A 17,342-nucleotide genomic window follows, 5' to 3' on the forward strand; every position below is an offset into this window, starting at 1 on the left:
ACAACAAATGTCAGTGAGGTTAATTACAGTCTGAAAAAATACCATCACTGTATTAATTGTTCTGCCCAAAGAGCTGTGTCATACACAGCAGCAAGCATGAGCGGTACTATTGGCTTTGGTTCTCTATAGTCCAAAGCCATTCTCTGTTAGTTAGCTGTCCTTTTCATTAGTCTCATCTGGATGTTAAAAGGGATTTGAGGTGGAAAATATCATCTACCTTTACTTTACCCTACCTTTATTTTACTTTAACTTTCCCATTTGTAGGAGAAAATGCGGGCATGACCTAGTGGCCAGTCTACCTGGTACACTGTGCTTCTAAGTAAGAAGCATGGTACACCACGTTCCTTAGTACTCCTGGAGTCAGAACTCTGAATTCTGAAGTTGAGTGAGTAGCCAGTAGCTGTCCTGCTGATAAGTCTGCACTTTCCAAGCCTCCTTTTATGTGCTTCTTCTGAATTAAGATCCTGGTGATATGAGCAGTCACTGTCCAATCCAAGGTACTTTGCTAATCAAACACAGTCAATAGGCTTCTGTTATGTAAGTAGTTGCTCACATGCAGTAAAGTAGACACCATTCCCTGAAATCATCTCCAGAGTGGTTCATCTCCTTGCTGTTTATTGACCTACAGACATTGCAGTCTTGTTGGGGGACATCCCAGTAAGAACTGTAACATCACCCAGCCAAGCAAGGATGCTTCCATGGGTATCTGTGGCAGACTCCTGGGCTCCTTGGGGAGTTCTCTTTGTAAAAAGTCAGAATATGCTGTGTACTGGAGTTACTATGGTTGGAATGTGACTTTTAGCTTCCTAGCTTCAAAATGCCAAGAAAATGAATTTCTGTTCTTTACAACTTCCCTAGTGTGTGATCTGTTACAGAATTACAAAACAGGCTACGGCAGGAAGCCTACAGGTATGTGTCTAGCTCTCATACCCACAGAAGCTCCCACTATTGGGAAGTAAGACTATGTGAGGGTAGGAGATGCTCTGAGTTAGCAAGTGTGATGACCTGTACATACTAAAACTCCAGCTACATGGAGGAATGATAGTACTGTCTAGTGAGCAGCTTGGAAAGACTGTGTGTCAGCCTGGAGCAGATATGGACAGCATGCCTTGGACTGGATAACAGGTCCAGACCAGACCACTGGGTATGTATGGTTGCCATTTTCATTGGTACATCCTTCCCCAAGGGGTAATATGGGGCCTGGGAAGAGAGCTTAAGGGTGAGCTACCATTTTCTTCTGTAACATGATCTTAAGGATGGGAAGAACAGAAGCTTTTATCAAGTGTGGTGAATGACAGCCATGATCTGTGGCCAAAGTATCATGCCCTCTGTGTCCTCACACACAGATGTATACCTTATGGACAAGCAAAGAGTGGTTGATGATGGTTAAAAATGACCAGCAAAACTTATTGTAATCACCAATTAATTCTTGAAGGATCTCCTCCCCTAGTAGTGTTGGAGAGCTAAGTTTTCAAAATTCAAATAAAACTGAAAGTTTGACTAGTACTGAGTCCTTTGAGTAGCCACTGTCCACTATGGAAAGCTCCTGTCCCCTGTGGAATCTACAGCCCCAGTAACCTATGGTAGGAAACACGATGCTCAGGGGGCATTTGGACAGAAATCAAACTTGGACAGAGCTGGAAGCTTCCTCCCAACTGAATGATATTTTTCATGCTGAAAGCTATTACACAGGCTGCTGGTGGAGAATTGTCATCAATGATCCTGCTCAGCGAGGGACCTCCTTGTGTGTTTATGCTGCCAGCATGTCAGGCAAGATGTACAGCTTTTACAGAGAGTGGCCTAGATCTTTGAAGGCCCGCTATTTACTCCTAGCAAGTGGGAATTGGTCTTCAGATCTAGCAGCTAAAGAGAAACTGAAAAGCAGCAACAAAACGAAAGCTGTTGGCAAGGTCTTACCCTCTGTATCAATTGCTATATCAAAAGAGCAATCTCTGTACCACCTCATGGATGGGAACACATTGGCGGTCCTGTTGGGTTCCTGTTTATGTGTCAAGAGTTGTGCTACTTGGGAGGTTATAAAGAAATGTCTGTTCCCACCAAATAGAGCAATGACAGATCAAATAAAGGACTCTGTCAATGTCTATCCTGGTGAACTAATTAGTTCATTGTGGTTAATTACAGAAACATGGATGACTTAAACCAGGCCATCTTGCCTCTGCACCACTGAGAAGTCCCTCTCCCTGGTCAGCCCTCTGTCTTTTGTATATGCAAGTACTCCTAAGACCACATTCAGGTGGAGGCATTGGGGATGGAGAGTGAAATTTCAGCTGAGGGCCTGGTGATAAGTCAAATTTTCATTATTTTAAGCAGTTGCATTTTTGAAAATCTGTTATAACATTACTAAGAAAACAATACAAATTTGGTAAACAACTCAAATACCCATGGACATATTAATAAATTAATTTTGATATAGACATACAACGAAAAATAATTTAGTGTTACAACCTAGCAATCTGTTAGCACATGTGATCACACAGATTGATTCCAGAAAAACCTACTAAGTGAAGGAAGCCAGTTGATAATAGTCCATGCACAGTCCAGCTAAGAGGAATGTATGAGCACATAGATTGGAACATGGAACTCAAAATGGAAGGAGCCTCTGAGAAAGGTGCTGCAGGCTTATTCACAGGGATGGTTGCATGTTAGTATATATAATAGCATGTTGAGAACTTCCTTGACTTAGTGTTAGAAATCCACTGATGGCAAGGCACACCTGGAAAATCAGATAATCTCCACACAGTGTGGAATTAGGGGTCCAAGAACTTCTTGGGTAAAGCTGACATGTCCCTTCTTCATTGGAGCTCTGTGGAAATTCAGCAAACCATGAACTTCTCTCTATGCATTTAATACTCAATAAAAGTGTATTAATGTATTTAAAACATACATATGTTGTTGATTTTTTATAGAGCTCTGTAAAGAATGTCCTTAGCCATTAAGCTGTCAGAGTGGAATGTTAAAAATGGCTATAGCCATGTGGAGAATCTCTCCATAAGCCAAAGAGATTTGAATAATTGTTTTGGTGTCTCAGGGTAGCCAGAGCTGAGGATCCTGCCACGTCCTAGATAAGACTGTATATGTGGAAGGAGATGGACTTCCTCAGATATGAACCCTGGTGGACATACAGTACCAGTGGCTGTACCATCAGAGAAGGTGTTTTCTGCTACCACTTGATGCTTCCTGGCAAATCTCCACTAGCAAAGTAGTGAGGACAATGTGAGGTGGAAGGTCTCAAATTCGACAGTGTGCTATCATATCCCCATTGTTGTTCCCATCACTCATGCCTGAGTGACAGAACAGAGGAACTTTCTTAAGGTCAAGCCCTGGTACATATTGTAACAAGCTGGCATGGAGGAACAGGTGAAAGACACCCAGTGTTCAGCCTCTGAAACCCTCATTGCCTGAGAATGATGATCCTGAGAGGCAGGGATAGTTCAGCCTACAGCCGACCTGAGTTAGCAGCAGCAAGCCTCCTCTTTCATTAGAAAGGCTCCTCCTTTAGCATAAACTGACACCTCTTCTGGGGTCTTACGGATGCTGATGATTTAACCTGCATGACAAGTTAGTCACAGTCTGAGACCACAGATAGATTGTAGGGCCATGGAAGGAAAGTCCCTGACCAGATTTTCTTCTTTTGGTCCTTCTGCTGTTCTGGTACCATATTCCTTTGTGGCACCCCATATGCATGAAAAGTTGGCACACCAATTCCTAACTGCCTTTCTTTATGTGACTCCTGCCATGCAGCTCTGTAGCTGGGTACCAATTTTTCCCACATGAAACCTATATGTGGTTGTTGGTACCCAGTTTACTTCAGTCATTGCCTTGGCTACAGACTATCTGATCTGGATCTCTCCTCTTGCTCTGCTCAGGTCTGACTCCTTCTGTTTCATGCTCTTTCTTTAGGAGAGGTGAAATGATTCCTGTGGGTTGGTAAATGAGTGTGGTTGTTTGAATGAGAAAGGCCCTCAGAGCTTCTGAATACTTGGTCTCTGGTGGAACTGTTTGGGAAGGATTGGGAAATATAGCCTTGTTAGAAGACGTGTGTCATTGGAGGAAGGCTTTGGGGTTTCAAAAACCCATGCCATTCCCAGTTAACTCACTGCTCCTTGCTTGTGGAACAAAGTTTAAGCTCTCAGCTACTGCTTCTGTGCTGAGACTGCCTGCTTCCATGAACTTCATCATGATAGTTATAGACTCTGAAACTGTAAGCTGTCAATAAACTGCTCTATATGCTGACTTGGTCATTGTGTCACTTAACAACAATAAAAAGTAACTAAGAAAATAAGGATATTACAAAGGATTAGTGTGGTAAAAGAGATTTCCCAGAAGCCCTGGAGTCCCATTCCCACATTTCCATACCCTAGAGCTGTGATCCCATTGGAATTACCAGGTTTCCTTCATACTTCCCCAAGAGCAACAAACAAAGGGAAAATACCCCAGTTCCAGGAACCTAGCAATAGGATGAACCCCCAGTTTTTCCGAGTTTGACCCACAGAGTGTTGCACCAATAAAAATAAGTATAAGAAGACTTTAGGGAATCACAGTGAGTGCCCTGTAACAAACAAACCCACACTCTGTAATGTATGCTGCTGGCTCATTAACAAAAGTCAAATGCACTGGAAGCATTAAAATTAAGACATCAGGTCCAATTATCCCGTCAACAGCAGTTGGAGAAGTTGTGAAGGGTTTATTTATTCATTAGCTTGGAGAGAAATTTAGTTGCTCCTTAATTATGCATATATATATATATATATATATATATATATGTATGTTTGTGTGTGTGTGTATATATATATATATATATATATATATATATATATATATATATATATACATCCCTTCAACCTCTTCTAGTGCATTAAAAAGGAAACCACAGGCAGTTTTACTTTTCCATATGGCAGTGGCCTGAGTTGGTGAGTTCAGACAAGAGGCCTAGGAATCCCCTTTCTTCTGTACACTCTGTCCTTAGACGCCAGTCAGGCCCATGGAGCTGTGGTGACTGGAAGTTTGAGAGGACTACTCATCTACTGGATGGTCATATATGCACAGGTCCTCTTTATGAACCCAGGGAGCTGAAGCCTCTCTACTGCCCAATGCACTTCTACCCACCCCCAAACATCTCAGCCAGCTTACAGCTATGGGGTCAGCTGTGTTTCAGGAAAAGATTCTCCCTCTGTACTGTCTGCTATAGCGCCATCCACAGCTGTCACAAATTTCAGGAATGCTTAATTCCCTTAATGTGGTGCTGAGAAAATTCATGGAACCCAGGCTATGGCCAGGTGGTACCTGAACTGTCATGATGGTCAAAGCTTTCCCATCTTCAAGGAGAGGCTGTGATGAAGTATTCTTTTCTGGATGCTTCTGTCCTGACCCCCCCTTGTTTTTCTAGCTTTTCTGTTACTCTCCCATTCCCTCTCCTCTCTTTGGGTCTCTATGGCTAACCAAGAAGCACCACGATCTCTAATTATCCAAAGTACCCTGGAGTGCAGTGGAGACATCATTCATGCCCAGCTTAAGCACTGTCTCACAAAGGAACAGCAATGTGGTCACCCCCATGGTGCTAAAGGTTGTAAGGAGTCGTGAAAGAAACCCGAGTCTAGGAAACCTGGGTTCCAGCTATATGATACCTCTATGAGCATCAGCTTTGTTTCTGTAAAATGGGTCCCATCACATCAGCTCATCACATGAGCTCCTCAGATTCCTCAGGAAACTCAAATGAGTCCCTGCCACAAAACTACCTCTCTGTGAACTGTTCTGCAGATAATGGAGTACACAGAAATGCCATCTGTGGTGGTATTGTGTTCCCTAAAATATTGTGCACCCTAATAAATTTATCTGGGATCAGAAAACAGCCACTAGATACAGAGGCTAGAAAATAGTGGCACTCACGCCTTTAATCCTAGCATTTCAGAGACAGAAATCCCTCTGGATCTCTGTGAGTTCAAGGCCACATTGGAAACAGCCAGGCATGGTGACACATGCCTTTAATCCCATGAAGTGAGCCTTTAATTCCAAGGAGCAATGGTAGAAAGTAGAAAGGTATATAAGGCGTGAAGACCAGAAACTAGAAGCATTTGGCTGGTTAACCTTTTAGGCTTTTGAGCAACACAGTTCAGCTGAGACCCATTCAGGGATGGACACACAGAGGCTTCCAGACTGAGGAAACAGGATCAGCTGAGGAACTGGTGAGGTGAGGTAGCTGTGGCTTGTTCTATTTCTCTGATCTCCCAGCATTCACCCCAATAACTGGTCTCAGGTTTGATTTTATTGCTAAGACTCTTTAAGATTTCTGCTACAGCCATCAGTAAATGTCTATTGGCAACCATTCTTTAGCCACAGAAGCTAGTCCTGCACAGAAGGGCCAAGAGACTTTTCCTAAGCTCTCTTAGCATACTGTGTGCCATGCTTGCTGCTAGAGACAGTGAAAATGACATTGGTGCTCACATCTGCCCTTGCTCCAAGGCTCACAATGGCAAAAGAAAATAAGGCATGAACCCAAGATCTCTGGAATCAGTGGTTGGATCTTCAGCGCTGACCAGTATCCTCAAGACACATTGTTGCTGACAGGAATGGAGAAGAATCAGGCTCAATCCTTAGTTCTGAAAATTCAATCTCAACCATTGTTCATCTCTTCAAGGCATCAAGACTAGGGGTATTCAATAAGCTTGACCCCAAGGCAGAGGTAGCTCCTGAACAGAGGGACAGGCACCTTTGTATTCCATGTTTGTGACCTGAACTTAGAGTGATGTGTATGTACTATAATTTCCAGAAAACACACACACACACACACACACACACACACACACACACACTTAAGATTCTACAAAGATGATTGGTTCATTTCATGATTGTGGTGGGTTGAAAGGCACAAAAGATTTTAACTTGAGCTATATTTTGTCATCTTGATAATTGATTCATTGTCCACCTCTGTGTCTATACTAACACCCCTGAGGCTTTCAGGTGATAACCTTCTAGACTGTAGACTGTATTAACTTTATAGGCCACTAGCTTCCACCATCTCCCATGCTGTCAATCGTTGGAAACCTATAGAAGATATTCCTCTGCTTTCCTAGAGCCTGCCTGCCTGCCTAAAGTTCCCACCAATGTAACTGAAAAAATACCTGATGTATGACTTTATTTTGCTTTGTAACAATAAAAACCTCACAGAACAGTTTCCATGTTAGGACATCTTTTGAGGGACAATCTGAATTAATGTTCCATGGCTGTGGTCACTCGTACTTGACTCAGTGATAAACTCTTATTTTCTTTTATGTGAGAGCTGCGTTTTGAGTAGACAGAGGGAACAAGAAAGTATAGGAGGCTCCTGTGCCTGCTACCTTAGGACTGGGAAGAAGATAGGAGAGCTTCACCATAGGCTATGGGTTCACTTCCTTCCCAGCACACAGAGGTTATTCTCCACAAAGCCCCTGGAGAGTGGAGCTCATGTGACCCTCAGGTAGGAACATATGAAGATTTCCCTTTCTCTCTCCCTGCTTATCAGGCATCCTCCACTGAGGACTATCCCTAAACAACTAGCATCTGTGCAGTCATGGAGGGAGTCTAACGGGAAACAGGGGGCTCTGCAGGAGTAGAAGGGGGTGAAAGAGGAATGGGGGTGGATACAGTCACAGTGCATTGCTGACAAGAACAGTGCTGTCAAAATTCAAATAAATTTGAAAGTTCTGGAATATGTATTTCTTTGAGCATATTTTGCAAATCTTCAGCTAGTAAGTCTGTATTTCTTGAGAGCCTTACACTTTCATTTCTCCTTCTGAGGCAGTAATAACACAAACGTTAGAGATTTTTTTCACAAAGGTATTACAGTGCCTGGGACTCCGTTTTGCTTACATCTGTGTTTCCTCCTGAGATCATTCCTACTCTTCTTCCTGTGCTTCCTGCAGAGGTCCCACCTTCCACTTCTCCTACTGTGCAGTCTACTCACTTGAGTTTTAATTTCCGTTATCATATTTTTCAGTCATAAGACATGTATTTCACTGTCTTAGACCCATTGTCTCCTTGGGGAGGTTTTCTACTTCTTTGCTCAGATGTGCTAGTTATTTTGACTTATTCATAACTGCTCATGGAAATAATCTTATAAGGATTGATTTCAGCCTTGGCCATGTTATTAAAATGTTTCTATCACTCCTATATTATCATCATTTGATGAATTTTTTTGCTTACTTGGAGATATTTCTGCTTTGATATAAAAACTGTTTCTTTTAATTAACAGCTGACACTTTTTTGATACTATGTTATAAGACTCCAGATCTTATTTTCAGGCAGAAGCCAGGGTAGGCAACACCTTTTTGTTTTGTTTTAATGTTTTGTGGTGTTAGACTGTAATACTGTTGCTATTTTCTTAATAATCTTTATTATAAAAACCTGCAATCAAATAAAAACATCACGCACTAAATTATATCCAATGTCTACACAGTTTAATGAACTTACATCCAGGTAGAACTGACATTCAAAATTGAAGCTATGAAGTTTCACATTAAATTTTACACTTTCAGTACCAAACATAGTTTATGCACTTATCTGTCACCAACCCCCCAAAAGCAAAATATGATAGAATTAGAATTATAAAAACAATTAGCTTTATACTCTGTTTGATATCTCTCTATTTTCTAAGAGATCTCTGTTTGACTGGACTTTCCTTTTTTCCCCCTTTGGCCAGAAAATAAGATCCATGCAATGTTCTTTGCCAACTCTAGGTCTGAAATATCTGAGTAAAAAAAAGAAATCTATACTTGTCAAAACATTTTTTTCCTTGATTTCTAGGATTCTCAAACCCTTCTCTTTTCTATTTGTTTTCTTTGTTGTTTGTTTGTTTTTTGTTTTGTTTTGTTTTGTTTTTTATGTGTTTTAATTTTATACATCAGCCATGGGTTCCCCTGTCCTCCCCCCTCCCACCCCCCCCCCACCTTCCCCCCAGCCCCTCTCCTCCATTCCCATGTCCTCCAGGATCAAGATACCCCTGAGGACTCATTTAAACCTGGTGGATTCAGTACAGGCAGGTCCAGTCCCCTTCTTCCAGGCTGAGCATGTGTCCCTGTATAAGCCCAAGGTTCCAAACAGCCAGCTTATGCATCAAGGACAGGTCCCAGTCCTACAGCCTGGGAGCCTCCCAAACAGATCAAGCTATTCAATTGTCTCACTTATCCAGAGGGCCTGATCCAGCTGGGGGCTCCAAAGCCGTTGGTTCATAATTCATGTGCTTCCATTCAATTGGCTATTTGTCCCTGTCCTTTTTGCAGTCTTGGATTCAACAATTCACACTCTTGCAGTCCCTCCTCCTTCTCGACAGTTGGACACCTGGAGCTCCACCTGGGGCCTGGCTGAGGATCTCTGCATCCACTTCCATCAGTTATTGGATGAGAGTTCCAAGACGACTGTTAGGGTGTTTAGTCATCTGATCACCAGACTAGGTCAGATCAGGCCCTCCCTCAACCACTGGCAGCAGTCTACAGAGAATATATCATTGTGGATTTCTGGGGACCTCTCGAGCACTCTGCCTATTCCTGTTCTCATGTGGTCTTCATTTATCATGGTCTGTTATTCCTTGTTCTCCCTTTCTGTTCTTGATCCAGCTGGGATCTCCTGCTCCCCTAAGCTTTCTTTCCCTCATATCTTGCCCTTCATTACTCCCACTGTCATCTAGGTTGTTCATGTAGATCTCATCCATTTCTCTGTCATTGGGTGATCCCTGGGTCTTTCCTAGGGTCCCATTTTCTAGGTAGCCTCCCTGGAGTTGTGTAGCACTCTAGTCATCTTTGTTTTACATCTAGTATCCTATGAGTGAGTACATACCATGTTTGGAAGTTCAAATGGCTGAAAGACATTTAAGGAATTGCTCAACATCCCTAATTATCCAGGAAATTCAAATCAAAATGACTCTGAGATACCACCTTACACCTGTCAGAGTGGCAAATATCAAAAACACAGAAGACAGCTTATGCTGGAGAGGATGTGGAGCAAGGGGAACTCTCCTCCACTGCTGGTGGGAATGCAAGCTTGTACAGCCACTTTGGAAATCAATATGGCGCTTCCTTAGAAAATTGGGAATCCATCTCCCCCAAGACCCAGCTGTAGCACTCTTGGGCATATACCCAAGGAATGCTCAATCATACCACAAGGGCATTTGCTCAGCTATGTTCATATCAGCATTGTCTGTAATAGCCAGAACCTGGAAACACCCTAGATGCCCTTCAACTGAAGAATGGATAAAAAATTAAGGTACATATACACAATGGAGTACTACTCAGCAGAGAAAAACAATGACATCATGAGGTTTGCAGGCAAATGTATGGATCTAGAAAAAAATCATCCTGAGTGAGGTAACCCAGACTCAGAAGGACAAACATGGTATGTACTCTGTTTGTTTTCTAAAACACCCAAGACTTACAGTTGTCCATCGAGGGGTAACAGAGGGATTTCATGTTTTGGAATTTAGAATTTTCCCTTGATATTTTAAGTGTCATTCTATACTAGGTAGATACTCCTTCTTAACTCCACTTTTGTACGTTTATGACTCTATCTTTTTGAGGAGAAAATGCACCTACACATATGTGGCTAATACCATATTACGAGGCCCACTGGAATAGCAGCAGGGAGTCAAGCTTGCATTCAGCATCCAAGGAGCGTGGATGTTCTGTTCATTTCTGTGCCTGTCTTGTCTTTACTCATCCCACCCTGAACAATCTACCTGAAACCCACAGCTTAGCTGTGTCCTCTGTAAATTAGCTGTGATGTTATTGCACCAACTCTTGCAGTGTAGCATACAAAGCACAGTGTAAAAGTTTAACAAGATGATTGCTATGGATAGTGGGGCATAGACTAGGCTAAGTTACTCCACAGACCTCAAAAAGTGAAGGAAGTGATTAGAGCTACTCCTGGTATTTACCATTCATGCAAAGAATGGTTAAGAACGCAGAGATGAATAGAGTAGGTCTGCCTTGATCTCAGTGAGTTTACATGGCTCTAGAAGAAGTGTATAATTATAGCCAAACAAATGACTAAAATTGATAATTATTGATTGTGTTATAGACTATGAAAGTAGAAGTAGAATGAAACCTACTGGAGGTAAGGGAAGAAGAGGGATTTCAAATGGATGACTAAGGAAGGGTGACACTTCAGAGGAGTGTCAACAAACAGCGAGAGGGTTCAGACACACACAGCCACAGAGAATGCCACCCCACCAGCTGGAGAGCAAGAGTAGACATCCCAGGAGGAAAAGATTTTGCATTCCTGAATCAAGACTTCTTTTGAGAGGAGTCAAATATCTGCTTGATTTCTCCAGAGAAAATCATTCAGGTGACTGCTAACAGTTCCTGTCCTGCTGAGCTGCCTTTCACAGCCTGAATGCTGATCTAGTACAGTACATGGTACATGCTGAGATGGTACAACTGAGCAGGACTGTTGCACGCCCACACCCATTTCAGACTCCACCTGCTGCTTGCTTTTTGGTTTTTCTGAAGATGTGTTATAAGTTCATCTCAGAGTTTCTTTTGCTATGGCAAGACATCATGACCAAAAATAACTTGTGAAAGAAATGGTTTATTTCATCTTCCAGTTCCATATCACATCCATTATAAAAGGAAGTTAGTCCAGGAACTCAAAGCAGGAGCCTAGAGTCAAGAAATGAAACCAAAGTTGGGAAAGGAGCACTACTTGATGACCTGTTACCTGTGGCTTGCTCACCCTGCTTTCTTACAGCACCCAGGACCTCCAACCTAGGGGTGGAACATCCAGTGAGATGGGCCCTCCCATATCAATTACCAGTGATGAACATGCCCTGTAGACTTTCCCACAGGCCAATCTCGGGGGGAGGGGGGAGGGGAGTCCATTTTCTCAACTGAGGTTTCCTCTTCTCAAGTGGCTCTAGATTTGTGTCAAGTTGGCATAAAAGGAGCTAGCACAACTGACCCTTTGTCAGCTTGAAACACAAATGCATCACTGTCATCGAGAATTTTTCCTTTCTTGTCAATCTCCAAGTCTTATATTAACATCGATATCACTATATAAAACATTATAACCTTTAAAAGTTCCAGTCTTTAAAAATTCAAACACTTTAAAAGTTCAGTCTCTTTAAAACATCCAAAGCCTCTTTCAAAGTTCAAAACTCTCTAAAACCCTAAACTCTCTTCAAAAATTCAAAGTCTCTTAAGTGGGTTCTTGTAAAATCAAAAATAAGTTACATACTTTCTTACTTCAAGAGGGAAGAATCAGAGCATAGGTACAATCAAATCAAAGCAAAACCAAAACCTGACAATGTAAAAAGTTTAGTGTTTGACATCTGGACCCACTTAGGATCCTCTGGACTCCAAAGGACCTGGGCCACTTCTGCACTGCCCTCTGTGGGACACACACTTTGTCTGCTAGGTTCAGGCCAGCTCTAATAAAAAGTTGCTATTCTTTTTAGTAAGTATGCTATAGTACTGGCATCTCTAAAATTTTGAGGTATCCAGTACACCTGGCCTACATATTCACCAATACCCTCTCCTGGGATGTCTTCAAGGACTGTAACCCTGCTACAGGACACCAAACCTCAGCTTCTCTCCATGATCTCTTAAATCTTGGGGTTTTAATTTCAACTAAGTTTTTGGATACATCAGCATCCTCTTCTGGACTTTCACAGTGCCAAGCCTCAGTTGCTTTCCATGATCTTCCATGCCTTCAAACCCTGTACCACCTGGGAAACTTTTACACCTTATAAAATTCTGGTGCCAACACAAGGTACAATCTTCACATCTTCCGCCCTGGACCATAGCTTCCATGTGCTGATTCTGAGGAAATACTTCACAGAAGGTTGGGCTTCATTGATGCTGGTCTCTTAATCACAGCTGATTTTTCAGCCCCACCTAACTAGTCCAGTAAAGCAAAGCTCTCACACTAGTGGTTCTCAATCCAAAATATCACTCAAATGTCCCTGATTGAGTCATTGCTTCTCTCTGAAACTTCACAAAGCAAGCCTCTATTTTCTGCACTGATGATCTAGGATTCTTATCTCCCACACTCCCACCAAACAGCCTGAGGAGTTCTGAACACTCAATAATCTTGCCAGTCCCAAATTCAAATGTCGTGACAATCTTCCCCAAAACATACCGTCAAGTCTGCCACAACAATACCCCACAATCCTGGTACCAATTTCTATCTGAGTTAGGGTTTAGATTACTGTGATAAAATTTCATGACCAGAATCAATCTGAGAAAAAAAGGGTTTATTGTTCCTATACTTGCACACCATAGTCCTTCATCCTAGGAAGACAGGGTAGGAACCTGGAGGCAAGAAATGAAGTAGGAGTCATGGAGGAGTGCTGGTACTGACTTGCTCCCCCTGGCCTCCTTATCCTGCTGTTTCACAGCCCTCAGGAACACCAGCTACAGTGACCTGGGCTCTAGTACATCAAGCATCAGTTGAGAAATTGTCCCCACAGGCTGGGCCCACAGGCCAATCTAGTCAAGGCATTTCTCCATTGAGGTCCCCTCTTCCCAAATAAGTCTAACTTGTTTCAAGTTGACATACAAGCAGGCAGCAGTAGGTTGTTAATTCAGTTTAGTGTTTCCCACCTCCTGTGGTTCTACCTCAATTCACCTTAGACTGAAAAATGAAATCATAGGGACTGAAGAGAATATTTTTGTGTAAAAGCCATGACTAAGTCAATTCCTCCAAATCCACAAAGGGATGACAAGTACTTTATATTTCTAGCTGTACTTTCTTCCCTTGCAGACAATGGGAGGTGGTAGGCAGCCACCCCAAACGACTCCTGACATCTTTTTCTTCTGGTTTTGAGACAATCCCCTCCAAGTTTAACTCTCTACAGAAATCATTTCCAACTCAAAAAGGCAGATACTCCAAGTGTCCAGCATCTTTGTTTTGAAATTTGTTTGGCTGCTCTGTTTTGAACTCTGTATTTCCCCTAACACCACACTTAAATTTAGTCTATGTTTCATTATGGTGGAAATGGCAATTAATTACCAAAGGCCACTTTAAAAGAAAACACATCAATTATGTTAAGAAAAAATAATGAAAAAAATTGAGGGATGGAATCTCTTTATCTCCTTGGAATGCTATGAAGCCCCCAGAGGAGGTAGAAAGGTAAAAACTGTTCAGGACAAGCTTCTCTATGCCAAGGTGAAGAATGGGCACCACATCCTTCAAATACAATCTTCCAAATAGAATCCTGAATAAAAACAATGAAGGAATAGTCCAAGAAGCTAAAATCAGGGTTGCTGTGATCACCCCCGCCCCCAAAGGGGGATTTGAGCATTCCAAGACAAGTAGATTTTCTCTAATTTCTTGTTTTCCTAAGAATCAGAGTAAATTTGACATCAAGCAAAAATAATTTCCCTCCTGACTTTCTTTCTGACTATGACTTCAAGCTGTAATATAGAGGCAGTTGATTTGTAGGTCTACAGAAATGGCTGCGTTAGAATCAGCAACCAGAATAGAGACTTACCTGTGGTCTCATGGTGATTTCTATCAAGTGTCTTCTTGTTCCTTTTTGGGAGGGTTGGATCCAGTTATTAAGAAAAAGTTGCGAGAACAAGAACACACCCCATTGAATAGCACATGCTTCATTAAGACTGATTGAATCCATGTATAGACAGCCTGAGACTGCTCACCTACAGAGACCTCCCAAGGGAACTAGCTAACTCCTTCCTCTGTGCTGTACATAATAACACATTAAAGTTCAGGTTGCTCTATGGTTGGTGTGAGTCCATTGAAGTACACATAACCTACATGACCCCAGATTTTCTGTACTTTTTTGTGTGTGTGTACCTGTTCTTTCTTTATTCCTGTACCACCCTAGTCATGTTGGCCCAAACCACACAAGATGCAATAGTTGTCAGTCTTTAATATCAACAGGTACTTAAGTTATCAATCAATACCTCAGAAGGAGAAGAGATGTACCAAATGGGAGTGAAATGTCTCTGCACTTCCTAGACTTTAAAATTGTGGGCAGTATATTGCTATGCTTTATAAATTTTCTGATCTAAGACATTTTACTATAACCGGATAAGTTGATTAAGACAAAAAATTACCATTAAGGATTAAATAATGCTAAAACAAACAAAACTAAAATAATAATGAGTTTTATAACAGGTAAGGCAGATAATTTTGGGTTCGTGCTAATGAATGTCTGAATTGTCTTAGTGGAAATATAAGGATGATTCTAGCGAGCATTCAGAAGGCTACACCTATTCAGAAAGTCTCAGTCTTCCTAGAGATTATGTTTGTGACCAGAGTGTTGGTGGGAATGTGGATAACAAAGGCCATTCTGATTATATGTCAGATAGAAATGGATATCAGAGGAAAGGTGACCTTTGCTATAAGTTGGTGAAAAACTTAACTGAATCATGTGTTGTGATAGTACTTTGTGAAATGTAGAGCCTCTGATCAGTGATATATTTGGTGGAATAAATATTGAGCAAATTGTTGAAGATGCATCATGATGTTTCTTAAATGCTCATAGCAAAATGCAAGAAGTAAATCAAAGACAATAAAAATCATAAGGGAAGTAAGATTTGCAAACCTGGACAACTCTTTGTTACTCTATAGTAAATAATGAGTAGGCATGTCTGGATGAAAAACACTAAAGACGGCCACTCATTTTTTTTTAACAAGGATCATCATGGATAAATTGAAGCCAGGTGTGCTTATCAAGGCAGAGGAATGCCAACTACATGGTATTTCAGACTCTTCGATCTGTCACATGCAGACAGCTGTCAATTTAGAATGGGCACTCACTAATTCCAATGCAGCTATTCCTGGCCATCCTTGCTGTGATTTAAAGGATGTCTTAGGCCAGTCTTGGAGGGTTCAAATTGTTTCCTTTGGAAAAGTCTGCTTGGTGCCTCTCCTTTGATATATAAGCATGTCTAAGCTGTGGGGGCACTGGTATCTTCCCACAGAATCCATGGGATATGCTGGGGAGCTATGAAGCTCATGCAGCTAACAAGTAATGCCACCATAGAGATCCCTCAGTAGGGTAAGATGTACATGTCCCACAGAGGTGGTGACAGGGCTATCTCTGAGACACCAGACTGGTATGGCCACCAGTGTGAAATTCCAGGCATTTATGTGTATAATCTGTGAATATATGACTGTAATACATAAGAACTATTGGATGAATTGTACCCACCAAAATTATAAAAGCATGCAGTTCCAGGGCCTTGGGGAAAAATACTCTAATAGTATGACAAAGAGTCACAGAGGATTATTCTCTAGCCATCAGACTCAAAGCTGTGGAAGGGATATAGCCCAGAGTAGAGCATAGCTCTAGCATGTATGGGGCCCAGGGGTCCATCCCTAGCACTACAAAGCAAACAAATATATAAATACAAGCATAAACAAACATATTATTGCTTGCCTTGTTAAGTTTTGGGTTTACTCTGAACCATTTAGCCCTTTATTCTTTCCTATATATCTTTTGTGAAATGGGGACATCTAGCATATGCTTTCCCTACTATAATGGTTTGGAAGTATGTACTTTGTTTGACCATATGTGGTCACAGCTAGAGAAAATATTACCTCACAGGATGAGTGTCTTCCACATCTGATTTCTATATGTAGTAAAGACTCTACTTTTAGAAGTTTTTTTTTTTTTTTTTCTTGAGCAATTGAACATTTGGAGCTACTGGGATGAAATTGATGTATTTGGTATATAAAAAAGATACTGATTTGGGTGGACTAGAAATTGAGTCCTGTGTTCTGAATATATATGAATCCAAAAATTTATATTTTGACACTTATTTCTCAATGAGGATGGCATTGATGGGGGTGTTTCTTGGGGTGTGTTAGACCTTGAAGACAGAACCCTCACTAATGTGATTAGTGGCCTTGTAAAAAGTCCTAAGGGCTGGAAGTGTTAATTCATTTAGTAAAGGACTTGTCTTGCAAAGGGACTTGTGTTTGAGCTTCAGAACCCAAAATCAAAGCCATGTATGATGGCAGCACATGCTTGTAACATAGTGCTGAGGGTGGGGAGCAGAGATAGATGAATCTCTAGGAATTGCTTCATAGCCAACCTAGTAATCAGGAGAGATTCAGTCCAATGAGAAACACTGTTTCAAAATAAGGTGGTATACTTTCCTCTAGGCTGTCATCTGACCTCTATACATGAGCACACACACACACACACACACACACACACACACACACACACACACACACACAATTTATATGAATAAAGGGACACATGGAAGATGCTAGCTATGAGAAGCAGGCCTTCATTAGACATGGAAGATGATGGAAACTTCACTCCAGAATCTCTAGCCTCCAGAACTATGAGCAGTAAATGTCTACTGTTTATAACAAGTTTT

Source organism: Onychomys torridus, chromosome 7, assembly GCF_903995425.1.
Source record: "Onychomys torridus chromosome 7, mOncTor1.1, whole genome shotgun sequence".
NCBI lineage: Eukaryota > Metazoa > Chordata > Mammalia > Rodentia > Cricetidae > Onychomys > Onychomys torridus.